This window comes from Dromiciops gliroides, chromosome 4 (assembly GCF_019393635.1).
Source record: "Dromiciops gliroides isolate mDroGli1 chromosome 4, mDroGli1.pri, whole genome shotgun sequence".
Lineage (NCBI taxonomy): Eukaryota > Metazoa > Chordata > Mammalia > Microbiotheria > Microbiotheriidae > Dromiciops > Dromiciops gliroides.
This window is the reverse complement of record NC_057864.1, coordinates 190,896,035-190,901,109: the sequence shown is the minus strand read 5'-3', so window position 1 is coordinate 190,901,109 and position 5,075 is coordinate 190,896,035. Positions and strand designations below refer to the sequence as shown.

The 5,075-nt window shown below is 39.9% G+C and overlaps 1 pseudogene; it reads left to right on the top strand.

Annotated features, from left to right (window-relative positions):
- The first annotated feature begins 485 nt into the window (after positions 1-485).
- LOC122726184 lies at positions 486-2,020 on the top strand (annotated as a pseudogene).
- Positions 2,021-5,075: the final 3,055 nt, after the last annotated feature.

The window sequence follows — 5,075 nt, the reverse complement described above, 5'->3', positions numbered from 1 at the left end:
CTAAGCCATCCCCCCACCCCCACCCCCACCACACACACACCCAGAGGTGAAGTCTTTGACTTCCCATTCTGTCACTTTCTCTAATGCCAAATAAAAGACCATTTAAATTCTAATTGACTGTGTTCCAGAGTGTAATTTTTTATTGAAAAATGGCTAAGGGGGGCAGCTATGTGGCACAATGGATAGAGCACCGGTCCTGGATTCAGGAGTACCTGAGTTCAAATCCAGCCTCAGACACTTAACACTTACTAGCTGTATGACCCTGGGCAAGTCACTTAACCCCAATTGCCTCATTAAAAAAAAAATTTTTTTTAAAGAAAAAAGAACCTTCCCTTCCTTCTTCCCTTTACAATACTAGCAGCGAAGGTCCCCGGAGCCTCTCGCACCTGGAGAAGACAGGGTCACAGGTTGGTTGTTTGTCTTATCCTGAAGGAGGCTAAGAGGAATTCCTTATTTTGAAGTTCTCTAGACATTTGATATTAACAATGTCATCCAGACCATTTGAAAGTCCTCCTTCATACAGACCAGATGAATTCAAACCATCTCATTATGCCCCAAGCAATGACTTATACAATGGAGAGATGCATGTTTGACCAATGCTTTCTCAGCCGGCCTACTCTTACTATCCAGAGGATGAAATACTTCGTTTTTACAAGTGGACTTCTCCAGGAGTGATTAGGATTTTATCAGTTATCATTATTGTGATGTGCATTGGCATCTTTGCCTGTGTGGCTATGGAAGCCCCTTTCTGGGAAGTGGTATAGGCAGCTACCCTTATGGAGGAAGTAGTGGCTTTGGAAGTTTTGGTAGCCGCTATGGCTATGGCTATGGTTACAGCTATGGAGGAACTTATATGGATCCAAGAGCTGCAAAGGGCTTCTTATTGGCCATGACAGCATTTTGTTTCATTGCCTCATTGGTGATATTTGTCACCAGTGTTATCAGATCGGGAATATCCAGATCAAGAATGTACTTCTTGGTGGTGATCATTGTAAGTGCTATCCTAGGCATTATGGTCTTCATTACTACCATGGTCTACATAATGGGAGTCAACCCAACAGCACAAGCTTCTGGGTCAATGTACTCTGCTCAGATCTATGCTCTCTGCAATCAGTTTTATGCACCTACAACAACTGGACTCTATGTGGATCAATATCTTTATCATTTCTGTGTGGTGGGTCCCCAGGAGGCCATTGCTATTGTGCTGGAGTTTCTGGTTATTGTAGCTTTTGCTTTAATAATATTCTTTGCTGTAAGAACCCAAAGTAAGATGAACAAATATGACAAATCCAACATTCTATGGGACGAGGAAAACGTCTATGAAGAGCAGCCTCCTAATGTAGAGGAATGGGTGAAGAATGTGTCCATAGGTACACAAGAAGTACCCCCAGCTCCATCTGACTACGCTGATAGAGTCGACAGTTCCATGGCATATTCCTCTTATGGAAGAATGAATGAGAAACGGCCATATCAGGACTCTTTATACAAATCAACACTGGTACCAGAAGTGGTTAAGGTGCTTCCAGTGACTTCACCTGTGGATGATTTCAGACAACCTCGCACAGTAGCAATGATAACTTAGCAGCATCTACAAAGAAACTTCATGGGAAAGAAAGAACTTCGAAAAGAGCTGACCCAGACCACTATGAAACTGACTATACTACTAGGGGAATCGTGTGAAGAACTGGATGAGAACTGGGACAGGGAGTACCCACCAATAACTTCAGACCAGCAGAGACAGCTTTATAAGAAAAACTTTGACAGTGGCCTACAGGAATACAAAAGCTTACAAGCAGAAATTGATGAAATCAACAAAGAGCTCTCCCGCCTAGATAAAGAACTAGGTGACTATCAAGAAGAAAGTGAGGAATACATGACTACTGCTGATGAATATAATCAACTAAAGGAAGTTAAAGCATCTGCAGATTATAAGAATAAGAAGAAATATTGCAAGCAGCTGAAAAGCAAACTGTCTCATATCAAAAAGATGGTTGCAGACTATGATAGACAAAAATCATAGTCAGTGACTTGAAGTGTTGAGAGACTATGGAGTATATACCCTTGCCTTCTCTGCAAATGACTTAACCAATGTTATCAGAAGACAAAATATCTCTAGAGTGTAATCAATGAGAAGATATCTCTTTGTGATCTTTCTAAAGTTTTGGTAGCTAAAGCTAATTCAATTCAATGGCATCAGTGTTGATACCTTTTTAATAATACTTTTTTGTAACTTACCTTAACATTCTGACGTTAAGGGTTTTAGCCTTTCAATTTGGGTCCTACTATTAAGTACTAAATAAATCTGTTCTGAAGATGTAAACCTTAATGACTTCAAATGTCACCAGTGCTGTGACTTACACTCTAGTCTTCTCTGTCTTCTCAGCTGAATATGTAACCTCATTGAAAAGCTGTCTCTGCAATAGAGTTGTTCTAGCTCACAATCCAGGTGAACTCCATATAGAGTCTCTGACAATATGAAAAAATGAAGTTTTTTGCCTTAAATATATTCCTGTCCACTGTGTATGCTGCATTCTAAACCACAGCCCCACTGATTTCTTCTGAATGGCTTGAAAATTGTTTTTATAAGAGTAAACTATTTTCCTGAGCTGATGCTCCATAACCAAAATTATGCAAAAATATCAAGTGTATTAAATTTAAAAGTGTATATATTTTACTTTTTTAATAAGGGCATTTAGATTCATTATGATGTAGGTTAGAATTTATGTCCTGTACTTTTAAATGACTGTCGTTCACCTGTTATGGTTTACATATTGTTTTTTGGTTGTTGTGGGTTTTTTTTAACCAATTAGATGGTCTGTATAATAAAACATAAATTACTTTTGTATTACAGTTATAACTTGAATTCTATCTTGCTGGAATGTTTAAGCCCTGTACATAATTTTACTGAAAATTCAACCTGGTTAATTAACAACACACCCTTTTTTGATATTATGTGAGTGCTCACCATGTTATTAGGATGTGGAAAAACTTCGTGCTCAATGGAAGTAATTCTGATGGTAGCAGTGTGAAGGGTTCTATTCACACTATGCTGGTTGTTAATTATGCTGATTGTCAGGTTGCCAAGATTTTGGATGTAGACAACGGATTTATGTGAACACTGAAGATAAATGGCAGTTCATGGAATAGAGATGTCTAGTGGTGTCATCCAGTCTAAGTGTGTTTCATTTGTTCTAAAGTTATAAGTAGTCAAATAAATTTAGCTCAACTGGTGCTGACTGCTGTTCATCTTACCTACCACAGTTTAGAAATGCTCTTATAAAATCCCATGTTGTGCTTTTACAGAACTATCCTGACTTAACTTTGCACCTTTAATCTTAAAACACAAGCTTTAGTGCATTCAAGACACTTAACAAGTATGACTTACTAATGATGATGAAGTATCATTTCCAAAGACATGAGACATTGGTAAAAGGATGAATGTATCCTGTTTTATTGGTTGTTGAATTAATTTCTTCAAATTGAAGAAATTTATTTTTTGTGTGCTATATACATGAAAAAGCATAGTCCATTAACCTCAAAGAACAATATATTTATACCATAAACTTTGACTAATTAAAAGATATTGCTGTATTGGAGAAAAAAAAAAAGAAAAATGACTAAGGGGGGCAGCTAGGTGGCACAGTGTATAGAGCACCGGTCCTGGATTCAGGAGGACCTGAGTTCAAATCCGGCCTCAGACCCTTGACACTTACTAGCTGTGTGACCTTGGGCAAGTCACTTAACCCCAATTGCCTCACCAAAAAAAAGAAAGAAAGAAAGAAGAAAAATACCTAAGGACCCCTACCTTTTCCTGTGACACTGGTGATGAGGTAGAGTACCAAAGTTAATGGGATTTTGCAGGATTACACAATAATAGAATAGCTGGGATGTGGAAAAGTTAGAGAACTTCCAAAGTAGTACAGCTAGCTAGGAAATGAGGGCATGTTCTGAGGTGAATGAACTTCTTGGGACCCTTTGGAGAGCAGAGGGATATTGAATTTTTGTGCTATTGGAGTTGTGAATTGCCTTGGCCACATATGTACTCTACACATGTTCCTCATAAGTCTAGCCCACTCTTCTTCCCTGAGGGATTGAGTGTGTTCCTGAGAGACTATGCCCCCTGATAATTGGGAGAAATGCTTTATGACCTTGCTGTGTCATTTGAGGGTTTGGAGGTTGTTTTTTTGCCAAAAAACTGAATCTACCAGCTGAGTAATGGGAAACCCACCAGTAAGAGCTAGTATTCTAGTGTTAAGGAGAATAATGTTGCCCATAGAACCCTGGGATTGTTATGTTATGGGCCTCTGGGTACCTCAGAAGTTTTCTGGGGTAAATTAAAGAACCTTCTCCTTGAGAAACTAAACCAAAGGACAGACACACCTAAAGAGATAAGTGGCACTGGATGGGGACTGAGTTAGCTCCAGGACCACCACCCTTCATTCCAGTCTCCCCCACCCCTCAAGGAGATAAGATTAGGTGTGGCTGCTGCCTTTGTGGCAGGAGGGGGAAGAGAGATGGCTTGAGAGATCCAGAGCTGCCCCTCACCCAACTTCCCCCAGCTACCACCAGTGGGGGATGGTCCTCTCCCATAAGGGAACTTTCCACAGTCAGATGATCCCCTTATTGGACCACCATCAATCCTCTATAAAAGTATCTGCCTATCTCCTGCTTGAGGAGAAAACTATCTCAGAGAGACACGCCTCTGTGCCTTGCCTTCTTCCCATGTGAAGTCCAAGGATTAGGGGCAGCTAGGTGGCACAGTGGATAAAGCACTGGCCTTGGATTCAGGAGGTCACACTTACTAGCTGTGTGACCCTGGGCAAGTCACTTAAACTTCATTGCCCCACACACACAAAAAAAAGTCCGAGGATTTCTCTCTTGGTTTCCTTTCCCTAGCACCTAAATAAATTATTAATTGGATTTGTGTGCAAGAAGGGGTAATTCTTTTGTATTTATTTTATTTTCCATTTATATGTAAGGATAGTTTTCGACATTCATTTTCATAAGATTTAGAGTTCCAAACTTTTCTCGTCCCCTCCCTCCCTTTCCTCCCCCCTCCACAAGATCTCAATCAG